Raw genomic sequence first — 19,926 nt, forward strand, 5'->3', positions numbered from 1 at the left:
AACGTGATGATTTGGGCATCAAGGCCCAAAGAAGAGAGTGTGTTCCAGAGGAATTCATGATTCACACAATCGAACGCTGAGCTTAGGTCAATGAAGGAAATATATAACTTTTCGCTCTTCGCTTGAGTGTACTTTGCAATAATTAAGGCCAGGTTCAAGCACTGCTCAACCGTTCCCTTGCCCGTCCTAAAACCATATTGTAAGTTGGAGATGGCCTGATTTTCAGTCTCCCAGCTCTGGATCCGGTTTAGGATAATCCTACCGGCCACCTTCATCAGTGCATCCAGAAGAGAGATTGGCCTATAACAATTTGGGTCGTTTCTGTCACCCTTCTTGAATATTGTCACGACAGTAGTGTCAGGCCAAGATGCCACAAATCCCTGTTGGTTAGACTTATTTAAAACATTGGTAAGTAAGGGTGCCCATAAATCCATCTCTGCCTTATAGACGTCGATTGGGACACCGTCGGGACCCGGAGCCTTACCGGGTGGACTGTCCTTAATAGCTTTAATAACCTCTTGGAGGCTGAAAATAATATTCAACGGAAAAGCATTTCGCTCGCCTGGTCCGCCGGGGTCCATCAAACTGAGAGTTAGCGAAGGAGGACAGTGCCCTACAGTCAAACTATTATATAACTGCTTAAAATGGTTCACCCAGGTGTCCCCTGGGATAGCCACATCTAAGATATCTTCCGCTCTGCTTTGCAGGTAAGGGGCATTTACCACTTTCCAAAATAATGTACTATCACGTTGTAGCGAGGCCTCACGTAAGGCCGCCCACGCCTCCCGCTTAAGGGTGGCTTTTCTCGTTTTAATGGTCAATTTGTAAGCTCCTCTAGCTTGACGGATTAGGTCTTGGTTTTTTGGTTTAGTCTGTAGGGCCTTTTTGAGAGAAGTCAAAGCTTTGGTGCATTTATTATCAAACCAACCCTGTGGGCGCTTAGCTGTTTGCCTATGTTCTCTAAATAAAAGATCTTTTGCTGTCCGTTGGATATTAGAAAAGGCAGCCACGACTTTATCAGGCTCCATGTCAGCTGTTAAACATACGTGAATATCCTCAAGAGACGTCGAAACCAAGCTCTTTAGGAAGCCAGCTGGCTCAACTTTATCCCATTTGACAACATACCCATTTATAGCACCGAGATTAACCTTGGGGGCATAATTAGGGTTCTTCTTGAGTTGACTACATTCTCCCATTGTTTTTACAGAGAATGATATGGGGTAATGATCTCCGAAGAGAGCCTTTCCAGTCTCCCAGAGGGTTATGCAGCCAGCATGGGCCGGGGACATTAAGGTAAAATCTATGGTGGAGTTACACCCTCGCCCATTGAAAGTTGGTTGAAATGGGACGATCGGGCTGCACAGTTCGTTTACAAAGGATAAATTCAAATTAAACATCATGTTATTTAAGGAGTTGCCTAATTTTGAGTGGGTGAAATGGGTAGGGCAGTCTTCCCCATAATCTGCTAGGCCGCACAAACCAGTTGCAGAAAGGGGGCAGACAGTGCAATTAAAGTCACCTACCCAGATTAACACCTTCTCACCTACAAGATTGTCTATTAAAGATATTATGCTATTTAGAAGGTTGTGAAGAACGTGCTCTGTATGGATAGATGGTACATTATTATAAAAATTAATTAAAATTACATTGACAGAGGAGGAGCCTAGCGCGCAACCAAGATGGCCGCGTAGGTGCGAGGCTCCCGAGGACCTCCGCGACCTCCTGAATTAATCCTGGCGATATCCTGTCCTTGTTGAGGGGACTGTGTTGGGGAACCGGAGCTGAGGCGCCACCCGTTTTTTGGGCTCGAATCGGACCCCGGACGCCGGTGGGAGCATCGATCGAAGGTTGTGGCCTTCTCCTCGCCGGCCCCCCGGATTGGAGTAGTGGGGCGATCCGGGGACAAAGTGAATAACAGCGGCGAACGGGGCTGGGCGACTGGCGTACCCCGCACTTTCACTTTCGCTTTTGCGCCCTCCTAGCTCTCAAGCGGGGTCGGACTGCGGAGCGGGGTGTGGTGGTGTGGCCTTGTCCAGGAGCCCGGCTGACCCGCCGGCGGTGGGTTGACCCGCGGTTCGGTGGTCGCCCCTACCCCCCCCCTGGCACCCGTGACTTGGTATAGCGGCCCGTTTGGGGTGCTTGGCACGACGGTGGAAGAGCCAGCATGTCCACCAAACAAGATGGCGACCGGGCGAAGGTGAAGACGACCCGCCGTGGCACGGCGCACCAGGCCAACAGTATGGACCGCTACACGCTCCAGAAGGGTTCTCCGGAGACATCGCGTGCATCCCCGGTGGGCCCGACGGAGGCATCCGCTCATCCGGTGGATCTGACCCTCCGGGACGTCATGGGCGCCATCGCAGAGATGAAGGCCTCGGTGGACCAGCGTTTCGACACCTTAGCGCAAAAAATAGACTCGGTCCTGGTGGATGTGAGCCTTGTGAGGGCAGACTTGTCCAAAACAAACGACCGAGTCGACTCCCTGGCCCACACCACGACGAGCCTCACGACAGACGTGGTGGCCCTCCAGAAGGAGGTGCGCCGGCTTGGCCAGGCGAGCGCCCTGATGGACCGGCGACTGGAGGACTCCGAGGGTCGGGCCCGGAGGAATAATGTCCGTATTGTGGGGGTGCCGGAGGGACGAGAGGCGGAGGCGGCGGATCTTTTCGTGGAAGAGTTGATCCTGACCCATCTCCAGCCCCGGGGGCTGAGTAAGTTTTTTGCGGTGGAGCGTGCTCACCGAGTCCCCGGGGGCAGACCTAAGACTGGTGCCCTGCCGCGGCCTCTCATTGCCCGGATTTTTAATTTCCGGGACAGAGATGCTATCCTCCAGACCTCCAGACAACAGGGACCGGTCAAGCTTGACAACATGGAGGTACATTTCTACCCAGACTTTACCCCGGCGGTCCAGAAGCAGCGGCAGAGCTTTCTTGGTGTTAAACGTCGCCTGAGGGACCTGAACCTCAAGTACTCAATGCTCTTTCCAGCTAAGCTGAGGGTAGAGGTGGATGGTCGCACGCACTTCTTCGACCGGCCCGAGGCGGCTGGGGACTGGCTGGACACTCTGCCTGGAGATCGGGGCCGGGGGGGCGGGGGGGGCGCGGCTGGCGAGGAGGGCCCGCCGGAGTAGAATTGAGGGGTGACTGCATAGGCCTTGCTCTGGACGTTGTTCCTTCACCATTTATTGATTGCGTATTTTCCCCTCCTATGGAGGTCGTGCGGGGTCTGTTGGGGGCTTCCCTCCTCCTCTGGGGGACTAGTTAGTATTTTAGCTATGGGGCGACAGGCACACTGCACTTTGGGGGGGCTGTCTGGGCTCATGCAGGGGTGCAGGGAGGGGGGAGTTTTGTTGGGACCGGGGGGTGGGGGGGGTGTGTTGTTTGTTAGCACCGCAGGGCAAACCCGCTACTATGTTGTTGTTTTTAGGATGCTCGATGGGGGACGACCGATTGTTTCGACGTATGATGGGGGGTAGGGATTTGGCTGTGTTGTCATGGAATGTTAACGGCCTGGGGGATAGAATTAAGCGTGGTGTGGTCCTGCAGTACTTAAAACGTATTTCACCAGATGTTGTCTTCCTGCAGGAGACGCACCTTATAGGTAACTCCTTTCATGCAATGAACCGGCGGGGATATCGTTTGGCGGCCCATTCTGGCTTCACCTCGGGCTCGCGGGGGGTGGGTATTATGATCAAGAACTCGCTCCCGTTGGAGATTGATGAGGTGCGCCATGATGAGAGGGGACGCTACACGGTTCTGGTGGGAAGAATGGAGGGTAGAGTGTTTATCTTTATATCAGTGTACGTCCCGCCTGGGTTACAAGCCACCACATTTGCGGACCTGGGGCGCCTCCTTCTGGACCTTCCGAGTGGCCTGCTGGTGGTTGGAGGGGATTTTAATGCGGTAGCCTCTGGGTCTATGGATCGCCATCCCCCTAGGGACCTCCCCCGGGCACAGGCGTGGCTGCCCGGCCTTCTGGACACGCTGGGCCTGGTGGATTGCTGGCGATTAAAGCATCCTGCATTGCGACAGTACACCTTCCACTCGGGTGCCCATGGTAGCCTCTCGCGGCTTGATTACATCCTTGTCCCGGCGGCCCACGCAGGGAGGGTGGGGGAGGTGCGCCATCTGGCGCGGGGTATCTCAGACCACTCCCCATTGTTGTTGCATCTCGATGTCTTCCCGAGGGGGGATGGCAGGGTGGCCCCAATCAATGCATGGTATTTGCGCGACCCCACCATTCGTGCCGATTTGATCAAATCCCTACAGCGATATTTCGATGAGAATGTGGGGTCGGTCTCTTCGGCCATCTCCCTGTGGGAGGCTTTCAAGGTAGTCCTTAGAGGGGAGGCCCTCTCCTTTATCTCCCATGCCCGGCGGCGCGAGCGGGAGGAGGTGACCCGGGTAGAGGCCGAGATTGCAGAACTGGAGGGTGCCCTGGGAAGCGGGGTAACAGACGACAAGTTGCATGTTCTACACCTAAAGCAGGCGGCCTATCGGGCCCTCGTCACGGAGGCGGCCAGGGGCCTCAGTAGAGAGCAGCAGGGGCGATTGTATGATGTGGGTGATAAGGCTGGCAAATTGATTGCGTGGTTGGATAAGAGGGAGAGAGCGAGCCGTGTGGTGCCTTTGATTGAGAGTGTTGATGGTGCGTGTGTCACTGAGCCGGAAGCCATTGTCTCCTGCTTCGCGGATTATTTCCGCGAAGTCTACTCCCCGGTTTCCCCCTGCTCGGAGGCAGACTCCCATGCCCTGCTTCGGGACATCGCACTGCCCTCCCTAACGGTGGAGGACAGGGATTCGCTGGACGCCCCTCCCACCTCGGACGAAATTGCCTTGGCTATTCGCTCGGTTGCATCCGGCAAGGCCATGGGCCCCAATGGTATTCCCATCGAGCTCTACAAGCTACGCCCGGATGTGTTGGCGCCCCACCTGCGCGCGATGTTCCTGGCGGCCCACTCGCGGGGTTCCCTCCCGCCGGACCAGCGTCTAGCCACAATTGTGGTGATCCACAAGGAGGGGAGGCCCCGTGAACGGGTCACATCCTATAGGCCGATTTCGCTTTTGAACGCGGAGCCCAAAATCCTCGCCAAGGTGTTGGCCAACAGGTTGGTTGGCGTGGTGGGCGATTTGGTCCACCAAGACCAATCTGGCTTTATACCGCACCGTAACACGGCGCTCAATCTGCGGCGCTTGCACGGGGTGCTCGCGCGTGTCCCATTTGTGCGGGAGCCGGCCATCTTGGCGTCCTTGGACGCCACCATGGCGTTTGATACGCTTGAATGGCCATACATCTGGGCGATGCTGGCAAAATTCGGGTTTGGCCCGGGTTTCATTAGCTGGGTCAAATTGCTATATTCGGGCCCATTGGCGCAGGTGGTAGTGAATGGGCGAGTCTCGGCCCCATTCGCGCTGGGGAGGGGTACGCGACAGGGCTGCCCCCTGTCGCCTCTCCTGTTTGCTCTGGCCCTGGAGCCCCTGGCGGAGTGGCTGCGGTGGCACCCTTCTATCCGTGGTCTCCGCTGGACTCCCGAGCATGAGGACCGTGTGTCCCTCTATGCTGACGATATCCTTCTGTATCTCGCCTCCCCGCGTAAATCACTGATCGTCCTGGTTGATGTTTTGCGTTCATTCGGTCGCAACTCAGGCCTGGTCATCAACTGGGCGAAATCCTGTGTATATGTGCTTTCCGGGGAGGCTCCGGCCTTACCACGGGACTGTCCGATCCAGATTGCCTCCCAAGGTTTTCGGTACCTGGGTATCTATATCACTCTTGACCCGGAGGCCCGCTATGAGCGGAATTTGTTACCCCCCCTCCGGCGTTTGAGGGAGGACGTGGTGCGCTGGCGGCGTCTGCCGCTCTCGCCGCTCGGCCGAGCGGCCTTGTTTAAAATGATGTCCCTGCCACGCTTCCTCTACGCCCTCCAGAATACTATGGACTTGGTCCCGGCACGCTATTTCCGTGAGGTGGAGGGCCTCCAGCGGCGCCTGTTCTGGGACGGGAGGCCGCGCATTGCTCTGGCTAAATTGACGCTCCCGTGGTACGATGGGTGGGTCGCCCTCCCTGACATTAAACGGTATTACTGGGCCTCCCAACTAGCTGCAATTAATCATGGCCTTTACGGGCCCGCCTTGAACCCGGCATTTGAGATGGATAAGATGCTCCTGCCCGGTGGCGATTACAATCGAACGCTCTACTCTGGCGCGCCCGACTCCCGTCTGACGGGGCCGACGCGTGTCATGGTGCGTGTCTGGCACGCGGCTAATGCAGCTATGGGGTGGAAGGACCGTTTGACCCGGGCGTCACCGCTATATGCGTCTGAGAGGTTGGGCTCCCTGTGGACATCGAAGGGCTTCGAGAAGTGGGACACGATCGGAATCAGCACAGTGGGAGATCTCTGGACGAGGGGGGGATTCAAAACTTTTGAGACGCTGCAGGCGGAGTTCCAGCTGCAGGGCAGTGAGTACTTTCGGTACCTACAGGTCCGGCATGCGCTGGGCTCCGTCTTCCCGGATGTCGCATCCATTCCGGAGTCTTCCCCCCTGGAGGACAGAGTCCTAGATGGCCATGTCCCGGACAGTACGATCTCCCTCATATACAAAAAACTGATCAACGATAGATCGTGCCTGCTGACTAATCTCCGCGAGGCTTGGGTTGCCGACGGGCTGGAGCTGGACGATGAGGATTGGATTTCCGCGGTGGCCTCTCCGAAAGAGGTGGCCATCCCGGCTCGCCTTCGTTTCGTCCAGCTCAAGATCCTTCACCGGGTTTACGTGACGGGGCCAAGGCTTCTGCGTATGGGTTTTGCTGGTGACGGAATGTGTAAGCGTGGCTGTGGTGCGTTGGCGACTTTCATGCATATACTGTGGGAGTGCCCGAAGGTGGAGCGATTCTGGCGTGGTGTGCTTGAGGTCCTGCGTGTGGTGACGCGTGTTGCGCTGCTGCCTGAAGCGAGGAGATGCTTGCTGAATGTATGGGAACCGAATGACTATTCGGACCCGCAGACGCGGTGGGTGACTCTGGGATACATGATAGCCAAGCGCGACATTGCTCAATTGTGGGGATCCCAGAGGCCCCCTGCGGTGTCGGCCTGGAAAGAGCATATGGATTGGTGTATGTTTCGTGAAAAGGTGGTGTATGTGGCGAGAGGTAAGCCTGGGGCGTGGGTGAAACTCTGGGGCCCCTGGAACGCCTACCGCGGGGGTATTTGTGAGCCACCACTGCTACCGGCTGCCTCGCCTGCTCCGTCTCCCTAGACGGCCCCCCTCCCTCAGCCGCGGGCGCGCGGTCCCCCAGTCCCTGATCTATTCCCATTCCCCTCTCCAGAGTTCTGCTGCTGGTTTGGATCCCCCACTTATGGAGCACGTGCTGTTATTTTGGATCGCGGGTTGCCTTGCGGGTGTGGTTTTTTGGTGTTGTTTTGTTTCAAGAAAAGGGAACCGTACTGTGGGCTTGGAGCTGTGTGGCCTGCACCATTGATTACTCCTGTTTCACTGCTCTGCACTGACTAGAGACTTTTACTGTAAGTGTGCAATATGTTTTTGTCATTCTAGCGGCCGGCCGGATGGTTGTAGGCCCATACCTGTAACTTTTACGAACTGCAATAAACGGTTTCAAAAAAAAAAAAAAAAAAAAAAAAAAAAATTACATTGACAGAGCGGGGCCCTTTAAAGACCAGGACCTGATAAAACTCTGCGTTAAGACACTTGTTGACCCTGAGTTCCGCAGTTGTAGCCACATAAGTACAAAGGCCTCCTTTATTCCTGCCCTGCTTACTAATAAGTGCGGGTGAATGAAAGGTTTGGAATCCTATGATGTGGATTTCCTCGGTCATCCAGGTTTCCTGCAAACAGGCTATGGTATGTTTATTAATAACATCCAGCCATGCTTGCTGGTGGGCCTTTTTACTCAAACCTGCCACGTTCCACGTAATCAGGCTGTAAGATGAAAAACTCGGCCTAACTTCCGTGGTTGCTACACTGGAGCTTATACTAAAGCTAATATCGCTGGGTAAATGTTGTGTCGTTAATAGCTGAGGAGTCACAATGGAGGAAGAAAGCCTACATTCCCTAGTGGTTGTGCTAGCGCCGTCAAGCGCCTGTGTCCTTATTACCCCAGTCCCCTCTGTTTCGCCAAATATAACTGGGTTGTTTAAATCCGGTGTATTGACATTGTCCATAATAGACTTTGGGTTAATGGGGTCAATCAATGTTAGTGGTCAATCGACCATTTCTAGACCACTGAATCGGTTATGTGTGGAAATACCGGACCAAGGAACCCAGCGAGTGCGCTCATGGTTTACCGCCCTCAACGTGTGTGTCCCACCCCAGCTGTCCCAGTCTCTACCCAGGTGTCGATGCCCCACCGTTTTCCAAGAATTGTCATATTGGGGATGGCAGGGACCCATTGTCTGCCTGTGGCTGTCATGGTCGAAATAGCGGGGACCCATCGGTTGCCAAGATGGCTCTTGGATGTTTGACAACCTTGGTGGGTAAAAGAAGGAAAGCCGTTTGATGTTTATTCCTCCACTTTCACATGATTTTTCCCATGCACAGATATGGTCGACTGCTCTAGGATCATCAAAGGTTACCACGATACAATCACCTGGCAGTGATTTCCGGCCTTGGCCCACCCAGGTGGTTCTACGTACCATAAGGATCCTGTAGGACCTTGTCGTGGGACAGGGCAATTAGTGTTGAGCCAGAATTGCACTTTATTCTTTAGGGACCATGTGGGTTCTGAATTATAATCCAAGAGTTCAGGGACACCTGTCATTACTGCCACAAGGGGGTAGGCTTCCGGGGGCAAGTCAACAGGAAGTCTGGGCAGTTGATCTACCCTCATACCACCTGTGTCAGAAACTGAGGGTGCCGTTTTTGAAGCTATCAACGGCCAGGCCGAATTTGTTGAGGCTTGAGCATTTTGTACCATTGTTTTTTGGGGCAGGGTACTTGCCACTGTTGAGGTGGCGGTGTTTTTAGGGGCGGGTTTTACTGGACTCTTAATTTTTGAGTTAGTAGATGGAATTAATTTTTGTAATGGGGCAGTAGGAGTAGAAATACGATTTTGTGGGGGTGCTGATTTGGCTGGATTCTGAATCTGGTTTTTTGCTCGTGGAATTTGTATCCCTAATACCTGCTTAGTCTTATGCAGATTTAAAAGATTGGTCAATTTATTTTCTATTTTCGTTAACCTAAGTTCTATTGGGGTGAGTAGTGATTTCAATAGATCCGCTATACTGTTTAATGACATCTGTAAGTTATCAGACCGAAGTGGGTCTCCACCACTAGGGACATCAGTCAATGAGGCCACAAAGATGGGGTCGGAACTATCGATGTAGTATCGCAGAGTGAACTACTTGTACCTTTCTCGAGAGTAAGTTCTCAGTTGAACTAGGCCTAGAAACTGATTTATTAAAAACTGGTGTATTGGGAACTGGGGAAGGCTGGTTTATGTCTATCTTCCTTTTCCTCACAGCACCCTCCCTCCTCCCTCTATCTCTTCTTGTTTCGTCTGGTGTAACTTGCGAGGATAGCTGTGGGGATTGCGGGAGGAGGTCGGGGGATTTTTCCAGATCTGTGCTGGTCTGTAGGTCTGATAGCGGAGATGCAGATAAATCCACCATGCTTGGTAAGCTACGCCTACCTTCATTCAGTGACCTAGATTCAGGAGCAGTAACTAGCTCAGGGGATCTTACACTCGCTAGAGTACCCAAGGAAGATCTCTTGGCGCGTGCAAGGTCTAAAGAGACCCTACCCTCCATAAGGCTGATACTCTGATCAATAAAAGAGTTTGCCTTAATGATAAAATCGTCCATTGGTCCTAGGAGGTTACCCACCCCTCCCGCGGCCTTTTTTTTCCTGCCTCTTGTAAGCACCATTGTATCAGTGGGATAGATGGCTTGCCGATGAATATATAAAGGGGCAGGTGTATGAACCCCAGGGAGGTCCGGTGAGACAGGACAAATAAAGGGGGGGTGGCCCGGTCCCGGCCTCCACCGTCCTCGAACGGCCTCAAACGGCCCGCCCTTTGCCCGGGCTTAGCCCCGGGCGCTCCCCCGCGCGCTCCCGCGCAACGGGGAGGGATGGCAGAAATATAGTTAGAGTGACGCGCAGAGGGCGGGGCTGAGAGGGAGAGCGGGCCAGGTGTTTTCAATCGGCCAGGCAGGGACTCCTGGGACACGGAGTCCCTGCTGAAACGCTCGCAGCCCTACCCAGATCCCCAGAGCACCACAAGCCTCACGGACACAGCGCAGTTCTCCCCAAGGTAATGCTGGTGAAGCGGGACCCGCGAAGCGGGTCCGGCGAACAGTTGATATTAAAGGCAGGTCCCCAGTAGGCAGAGAGCAAAGAACAGCAGCAGGGCTTCCTCTTCAGGTATATCCCAGAGGAAGAGCGAGGCCGGGTTCAATTACTGTGTCTTTGTTGAGCCAAGTATCAGTAATAAAAAATACATCCGGCGACTCGTGCTCAATGAGATCATGAATCTCACTATAGTGCTTGACTAGAGAACGCACATTCAGATAAAGTATTTTAAAAGGGGTCTTAATCCGATTTGAGGGTGGAATAAGCAGAGCCGGTATGAGTTATACCTACAGCTATTACAACAAAAGGGCCCCTCCAGCACTACTCTAGACGGGGATTGACAAGGATATACACTTAGGCCGATGGATAATAGAGATTCTCTAGAGTATTTAAGCAGCCTAGGGTTTAAACTAGCAGCATGTCTGGCGTCTGGCGACGTCCAGGCGCGGACGAGCGCAGACGGGCTTGCCTTGGGCGTCCCCCCGGTAGCTGTGACTGATGCCGGGGTGCCGATCGAGTAGGACCGCCTGTCCCAACACCCTGCACAGGCGTCAAAGGTAGGCTGGAAGTGCCAAAGTTTAGTGCAATTTAAAAACGGAGCAATAGAGCAGAAAAAAACACATGTAAAATACAATGCGCGAAGCAAAGCGAGCGCGCAGGCAGTTAAGTAAACTTTAAAATAATAACGAGTGCAGACACTACCTCCCGGCTCAAGCACACATTTTTCCTTATTTTTCTTCACTGATATTCACGGTGTGGGGTGTCGTATCCCTGTGATGGAATTTTTTCACATGTTTATAAAAAAAATTTTTTTTTTTCAACACAATGACTGCTACATTGATTTAGGGTTCTTGCAAAACTTTTTTATAAATTAGTACAGACCTTGGTAAATTGGGAATCCACCCCACAAATTCAGTTAATTGGGGGTGGTTTTGAAGAGGCGAATTTGATACCTCTCGATTCCTTCTGTTACACAGCGTGTAAATTATTCCTGTACTTAATAGATTGGGTCCCTTTTGTTGGAAAACTGTTTGAGTGGGGGACGACCCAGTCTTTTCCTTTCCCATTTGGCTCCTTTTTGTTATGCTGCATCACCCACTATAACATGAGAGTCAGTTGCGCAATGGCCTCGTGATGACTGGGTCTAACACCAGCAATAGTTGTCAGTCAGAGATGTGTTCACTTTAATAATACCAACTCTAACTGTCATACGCTTACTGTTGATTTATAATGCAGAGCTCCTTGGTGGAACATTTTACAGCTAAGCACGGCTGCTGATGTCGAGCCTGATGGGCTGGGATCGGGCCTTCTCGCTCGCCACGTGATGTGATACCACTGGGCCACCGCGGCCTGTCATACGTACGGCGGGCAGCTCAGCTTAGAGCTATACCCACTCTGTGGATGGGACTTGCCCGCCTCAGTGACTCCAACTGAGACCACCGCTCTGGGCCGGGTCGCGTGGGTGGGAATCTCACCCAGACAGGATTCCATTCTTTACTGCGGGCACTGGCAGCGGTAAGTACAGCTCACCACTCAGCCTGACTTGCCCAGCACTGAGAGGACTAAAAGAGAGTGGGAGTCCGCGGCCAGCATTGGCGGGAATTGATCCAACCACCTCAGATCCCTCAGATCCCCACAGTCCGCTCGGCGGTTCGAGCGGCGAATTAGGATTGGAGCTGCGCATTTAACTTGCCCAAAGGAAGCGCAGCAGCGGACCCATAACCCCTCCCCCCCCCATGTCTATTAAACGGTGTCTCTAAATCCACTGTCTTCTTACTAGTCAAGCCATTGGGCACACTTGACTGACATCATTCAGTTCAAGTTACGCGCGCCTGTCGCTGGGGGTGTGTCTCTGTTATTTCAACATAGATACTTGGTAGCAGTACTCGCAGACCTGCAAGCACTCAGCAGATCATGAGCCAGCCCCCTTAGCCTGCCGGGATCAGCGCACACCACGCTGAGCCTGAGTCACAGCAGTTCAGTTAAAGCGTGTTATAGCAGCTGAGGAGGCGCTATAATGTGTGATTTACCATTTCAGTGCGGTGATGCGGACCACCACAATGAAATGTGTTACATTAATGCATGATGCGTAGTACTTGGCAGGACTTTGTTACCCAGAAGTGAAACCATGGCTTTCTTGTTGCAGGCACCACCATCTCCTGGTTTTATCTCTGCTGTCAGTCACCCGGAAGTAAGGCACTGGTTTCCTTGTTTAGATGTTTACCGCCAGTGACCCGGAAGTAAGGCATTAGCTTCCTTGTTTGGCCGCACCGTCCTCTACTAGTGCTGTGTTTGCCCTCAATGACCCGGAGTAAGACATTGGCTTCTTTGTTTGGATGCACTGCCCTCTGCTGGTGCTATCTCTGCCGTCAGTATACCGGAAGTGAGACATTAGCTTCCTTGTTTGGCTGCACCGCTCCCCTCCTGGAAACAGGAGGGGGTGCAGTTGGCGGTGGAAGGCAGGGAGAGGTGGGGAAATGGGAGGGGTGTTGGGGTACAGGGTTCAGAGGTGGGGAAAGGTGGTGGTTGGGAGTGGGCGTTGGTGCATCAGAGGTGAAAGGAGAGTTGTCTTTGTTGGCGTTGCAAGAAGGATAGGAATGAAGGACATAGTTAGGGGGAGATAGGTGAGGAGCGAGGTGGTGCGGCGGAAGGAGAGGGGAGGAATGTGTGGAGTCATAGGAATGAAGGAGGTTTGGGAGGAAAAGAGGGGAGGGGGTTGGAGAGGTCCTGTCAGCTAGGTGAGGTGGCTGTGAGGGAACGGGCATCTGGCAGAGTGAGGGGGGTTGGGAGATAGGGAAGTTGAAGAAAGGAAGTGGTTCTGCTAGGCCAGAGGGAGGGAAAGGGTTACCAAGGGGGTAGCACGGCATTGCTGGAGGAGTGGGGGGAAGGAGAGAGATGCAATGGGTTTTTGGAGAAATCGGGGTATATAGCGAGGGGAGGAGGGGGTAGAGGAGAAGAGGTGGGAATAAGGGGAATGTAAGGAAAGTTAACTAGGGGAGAGGTTGGAGGAGAGGCGGACTAAAAAGGGGGGTGGCAGGTAGGGATAGGGGAGAGGAGATGAGATTGGAGTACCGGGACGGTGCAGATTGGACGAGGAGCGTATTAGCTAGAGGTAAGGCTGAAGTGATGAGGGTGGGCATACTGTGAGGGGGGAAGAATGGGAGAAGAGGGCACAGGGGAGGGGGAAGGAAGAGAGTCGACCTGTGCCTCTCGAGGGTGCAGCCTATTGGGGTTTAGGGGGGTCAGGGGAGGAGAAAGGGGGTAATGGATGGAGCTAGATGAAGAGTCAAGGGATAGCATGGTCACAGGGGAGGGGGTAGGGGAGGGAAGAGGTGGTCAAAGAGAGAGAGACAGGTGTCTTTGGCTTGGATCATGACAGTACCGTTGTTATAGAGTGAGATAGTGAGGGAGCCGTTGAAACACGCAGAGGGGAACATTTTTAGCTGTTTCCCATGAGGGATAGAGGAGGAGGAGGTGACGTTAAGGGAATTATATAAGCTGGTGGACCAAGAGGGGATGTCGTGAGTGAAAAAAATGAAATCTTTTTTGAGCCTCCCATAACGACCATTGTAGAATTGATCAACAAAAAGGGAATCAGGGAAACATTCAATGGTGTTATGCTTGAATCGTTTTGCTGAAGCTTTAGTCAGGTTAGGAGGATAAATAATTTTGTAGCAATTCATTCCAGACTTAACTCGAGTGGTGGCCATGTTGGAAAAATGAGGAGGAGGAGGGTGATGGGGATATAAGAAGGGTGTTACTAGGAAAGCGGTGGTGAGGAGAAGTAGGACAAAAAGGGGGCACATATTCCAGACGTCAAGTGGAGATATCTGAACTAATGTGCAGTCCGGGAAGTGAGGCCATTAGGAACAGGTTGTTACTTCAGAGCAGGAGAAGATGGGGGCACAGATTCCAGTAGTCAAGAAAGCTTTACTGCTTGGGAGTCTCTAAGATTCTGCTGGTATTTGATGGGCCCTTCACCTAGGTAATCATATAAAATACATGGTGCCACCTGGCACTAGATCATATGTACAAGGGAATTTTTAAACATGACAGGGCCAACAGGACCACTGTCAGAACCATCACAAAGCAAACTTAGTAAAAGTAAAACAGATCATAAACGTACAACCAGTAACCACTGTAACATAAACCACATTATGCACAGCATCACATTAGGCGTCAAGCGCATTGTACCCCCATAATCTCAACAGTGTAATATTAGACCCTAACCTCCTAAGTATCACTAACATTAGGGGCATAAAGCACAGGGTGGAACATAGTCTCACTAGCATAAACCATAATATGCAAGACAACCTCCTAATCATACCAAGCATTTGCAATGCAATAGGTCTCGCATTTATGAGAGTTTGAGCTATTGGCATTGTAAATAACAATGCCTTTTATTTATGTGTTGTTTTTAAAATAGATGAATAAAAGGTATTGTCATTTACAATGCCAATAACAAACTCTCGCAAAAACCTAAAAATTGTTGGTAATCACAATATTTTACAGTTCCCTGTATGCCTTGGCATACAGGGAAGTATCAAACTGCATCCGCTCTTAACTCCAAGGCAGACATAGCATTCATTCTCCACTATCTGTTAATATCAAGTCCTTTGACTGCACACTGGAGCATCCCAAAGCTGCATCGTCTAAGCACTCCTGTTCAACTTTAAGTGTATGCCCCTACTAGACCAGATCATATCCTTCAACTTTACCTGTTAAAATGTCATTGACGACATACAGACCACGGTAAACCTAGAAAAACCAAAGAGCCCAAAATCATCAGGACTTGACCACCGTCTGCATGCCACAGATGAATGGATGCTGTGTCACCATCTTAAACAGGTCCTCCAAAAATTAGATTTTAACCTGTGGGCAACGGGGAAACTTCCAACCTACAACCATAGGCGCCAAGAAATGAAAGACCCCATCATCAAATGAAGAAAACAATTTCTGAATAGCCACGGATGCCAACCTTTCACTGATGCCTCTAGGAAATCAAGTGACAGGAAGCAACTGCACAATGTGTGCAAAGCAACGCATTGCCCACACCTAGGCTAGCTGCAGAAACCACAGGCCACTTTCACCCTTGTTATGTTGTGAGAAGACAATGCAAATTAACTGTACCAACTCAAAGGTGCTCAAGAGCATTACACAAGACAAAATCCTTTGAGCAGGTACATTTATTTTAACTCTCGAGGGAGCCTACCCCTCTTGCCGCCGAGAAGCAATCACCACCATGACCCTGTTTGGCAAAACCGGAAGTCAGGCGCCCTTGCCCGGGACATGGGCGGCGCCTGCTCCGGCAGGAAGAGAAACCGGCATGCCATGCTAACGCGGGGCTCCCATGCTGAAGGGAGAGCCCCGCGGTGGTGGCTGGAGTGGAGAAAAGCCCCGGGTCCCAGGAGTGGGCCCGGGTGAAGAGTGCGGGCGGCCGAGGCTGCCCACGGCAGCGCGGGGCCCCAGAAGTGCAGGGAAGCCCCGTAAGAGAAGTGCTGCTGCCGCGAGGGGGATCCCCCGCCAGAAGAGGGCAGCCCGGTGAGCGAAGAAGGGCTGGGGGGCTCCGTGTGGGCTATTGTTGGTGCCTGATCAAGGCACAGTGTCCTTTTCGCATTCTGAGTGGCCCCGTCTTGCAGCAGGCCGCTCCAACGGGGATGGCATGTGGTCGGAAGGGGGACAGGAGATGTGCACATCGCGTGTGTAGATGTGCGTGTTCACGTGCGCGTACACAGGTGCGAATCGCCCTGCGCGTGCCCATCTCCTGTCCCACTTCCGAGGCAAGTCAGCAACAATAGATCTCGCTGGCGACAGCGTTTTCGTGCTGCGTTCGCCAGGCGAGACCTAAAAACCACATTTATAAGTAACCAGAACAGGGTGCGAAAATCATACTACATGAAATACATTTCCTAGCACTACATAATCACATTCGGGCCTGGCGCCCAACAAACCTCCCAGTCCCCCTGGCCAACTGGCCATCTCAAAGGGGCTCAAATGCCCTTGAACGGAGCGGACCCACGGGATTGCAGGCTTTGTATCCCTTGCTTTGGAAATGCAGAATAAATACTCCTGCCAGGATCCTTCCTGCAGCAGGGGCCGGTGCAAGTAACGAGCTTGGAGCTTTATTCTTACTTTAGAAGCGGCCCCCGGCCCCAGCATCACAGGTCTGGGGAAAGACTTGTACCTTTCACTGCAGAAACCAACCGGGCTTCATAGGGAATCCCTGACCTCTGGGGACCCTTGGTGACCTCTGGGCCCCCTCTGGTGACCCTTGGTGACCTCTGTGCAACCCTCTGGTGACCCCTGTGCCCCCCTCTGGTGACCCCTGTACCCCCCTCTGGTGACCCCTGTGCCCCCTCTGGTGACCCCTGTGTCCCCCTCCGGTGACCCCTGTGTCCCCCTCCGGTGACCCCTGTGTCCCCCTCCAGTGACCTCTGTTGCCCCCTCTGATGACCTCTTGGCCCTCTCTGATGACCTCTTGGCCCCCTCTGGTGACCTCTTGGCCCCCTCTGGTGACCTCTTGGCCCCCTCTGGTGACCCTTAGTGACCTCTGTGCAACCCTCTGGTGACCTCTGTGCAACCCTCTGGTGACCCATGTGTCCCCTCTGGTGACCCCTGTGCCCCCTCTGGTGACCCCTGTGTCCCCCTCCGGTGACCCCTGTGTCCCCCTCCGGTGACCTCTGTTGCCCCCTCTGATGACCTCTTGGCCCTCTCTGATGACCTCTTGGCCCCCTCTGGTGACCTCTTGGCCCCCTCTGGTGACCCAGGTGCCCCCCTCTGGGGACCCCTGTGCCCCCCTCTGGGGACCCCTGTGCTCCCCTCTGGTGACCCCTGTGCCCCCCTCTGGTGACCCCTGTGCCCCCCTCTGGTGACGCCTGTGTCCCCCTCTGGTGACCTCTGTGCCCCCGCCTGGTGACCCCTGTGACCCATCTGGTGACCCCCGGTGACCTTTGGGTGCACCCTGAGCTCTGGGGGGGGGGGGAGGAGCTCAGAGATCTTCCTCCTAGTGATACTTGTTTCGCTCATCAGGTGGCCCTTTCTCTCCTTAACATCGTCATCTGTTAATTTATTTATGCATTTTTATATAGCACGAACTTTACCCCGCAGGTGTCAGAGCGCTTTACAATAGAGCGAAGTAAATGTTAATTTACGGACATTGCTTTTACTATCTGTGCGCCTTTATTTGTTTTCTGTATATTAGAGTTGAGTAACCTGCCCTCTCTGTATGACAAACCTGGGCTCCTCGATCCCCGGTCTCGTTTCCCACGAGCTCACACTACACACCTCCTGCTGCCATTTGTAGCATTTAATTCATATCGTCTGAAGTTTCATCCACTGGGGGTGGGCTTATGTTTTTTCATTTAATATAATTATAATTAAAGCGTATTTTTTATATCCATGCTCTGGATTATTGCTGCTTCATCATACTATGGTTGGATATTAAATTGCAAGTTAATAACTTATGCTACTCAGCTCAACCTCTGCTCTAATGAAAGTGTCTTCGAAGAGCCGAGAGCACCGCTGTGAGGTCACCTATTGACTCACTCACACATCCTACCGTGTGTGTGTTTCATGAGACAGTGGGGGCTCCTGCAAGATGCAGAGAAGATAGATAAAGGCGCGCCCAGACCTCCTAGCTGCCTTCATTGAACAGAGCCAAATACACACGACTTCTCACTGGCTCCACAGTTTCACTTCACTCATCACATTCTCCAGTGACCCTTCATGTATTTCAGGGCTCATTTGCACTCTGGAGACTCCTGCATTGGGTTCACTCCCACCCCTCGCAGCTGAGGTCTAATCGATGGACATGTTCTCATTGTGTTTGTTAAGACTCCTACCGTTGTGTGTGGACCAGGGGTTCCCCAACAGGGCTGCTTAAATAGATTTGCCACGTCATCAGCTTGACTCATTTCTCTAATTAATTCTTCCCCTTAGTTAATTTCTCGTTTATTACTAAGGAGTTAGAGGATACGCGCCGGGATAGTTTACGGATTTAAATTCTTCATATAAAACTTTTGGGTATTTTCCAAGGAACCTAAAGCTGAGTTCCTCTCAAACAGGTACAAGTGAAGCAGCTCCACGCTGGGTCTACTCGCCGTTCTGACGTCAGAGCTTAAAGCAGAAGTCTGAATTGTTTGAATGTGAAGCATTTTGGCCTAAAGACTTGGACCTCACATCTTCATCAAGCGGACGCCTGGACACTGGGGCAGCAGGTAATGTTCCTTAGACCCACCAACCACGTCCTAAGGAGTTTGTTTCCTTTCATGCTGTGGCTGCTGCTGTACAGTCCCACAGATGTCAGCCAGAGACCATAAGTAGAAACTTAAATGAATAAAAAGCCCCAAAGGGGAAGATGTCGTGTTCTCGCCACTATTACTCCACACAAGCTTCTAGTTGAATGTGGGAACTCACATCTTTGCTTGAAACCCCTAATCAAACACAGTCCCTCACTTCTAACCTCACTCTGAGTCAGCGAGTGAGTGAGAGTGAATGATATCGCAGACTCCGTGCACCAGAGGGAGGACTCCAGGTTTGTTTTTTAGATTAAAAGTTGGTTCCGGCAGCTGCAGGAAATAGGGTGGGGGATGGGGCCTCTGTCTATGCTCAGCTGAAAATGCCAGAGCAGACCTCAGTATGGAAAGTATATGGTACATTTTAATTATCAGGAAAGAGAATGACCGCTGGCACCAGAATCGCTCTTATGAAGAGTTGCGCATCAATGTTATCGGAGAGGCCTGCGCACCACCAAGCATGTGCTCCCCAACGTTACTGGGCACCCCAAGGGCTCCTAGACCAACGACGACAGCAGCACGGACCGCATGGCACGCTGTAGGCTCACGCACACTAGGGGGCCTGTATAGGGACGGTACACTGGCATCATATGAAATGCTGATGGAAGAGGATGGCCTGCTGCCCTGTGAAATCATTGGGGTGATGTGAACTCTGAGCCACCAACTTACAAGGGACGGGGGGGCAGATACCTCACACGCTGTGTTGCGGACTCTATGCGCTCTCACACGGTTCCACAGCTTCTCACGTTGCAACAGCGTTTGGAGGTGGACTTGTGTCCCTGCGCTGACCAGGAGTGGGCTGCCTTACTGGAGGGACCTACGCAATGCCGAGTCTAAGCTTTTACGGTTTTACATAGAGTGGACGCAGCGTGTCCGCGACGCGCGTGCATAGGTGCCGGTTTGCTACATATGCTCTGGGCTCGCCCGTCCCCACACACTAACTGGTATACCATCACATCAACCATATCTGCTTGCACCATCTGCACACATGGGAGGTCTGTCTTCTGGGACTCCACCACAGATATCGCTATGAACAGACATCGCTATGAACTATTACTAACAGACAAAGCAAATATATTTAATTATCAATCAAAGCGCATTGCACATGATTTTAATGCAAGACCATTCATGAATTTGTTTAAATGTATCGTATACATGCCGATATCAATATTCTCTATACAAATAATACAGACTGCATTATAGGTGGGTGGTTGAAATGCAGGGTAATGATTATGGTATGGTTGGGACGACTTTTTGGTTAAAAATGGTGTTAAAGAACGCACTAATGCTCTTCAGAGATTCATTTCGAGGCATGTTGGGTAATGTAG

At 52.4% G+C, this 19,926-nt stretch overlaps 1 long non-coding RNA gene across 1 annotated transcript in view; it reads right to left on the bottom strand.

Annotated features, from left to right (window-relative positions):
- LOC146799816 (uncharacterized) overlaps window positions 1–19,400 on the bottom strand; it is a 69,871-nt gene extending 50,471 nt beyond the window's left edge. The window contains exon 1 of the long non-coding RNA XR_014968039.1: window positions 19,268–19,400. This is a non-coding gene — a long non-coding RNA (uncharacterized LOC146799816). The remainder of the gene's footprint in view (window positions 1–19,267) is intronic.
- Between the last annotated feature and the right edge of the window lie 526 nt (window positions 19,401–19,926).

Source organism: Triturus cristatus, chromosome 8, assembly GCF_964204655.1.
Source record: "Triturus cristatus chromosome 8, aTriCri1.1, whole genome shotgun sequence".
Classification (NCBI taxonomy): domain Eukaryota; kingdom Metazoa; phylum Chordata; class Amphibia; order Caudata; family Salamandridae; genus Triturus; species Triturus cristatus.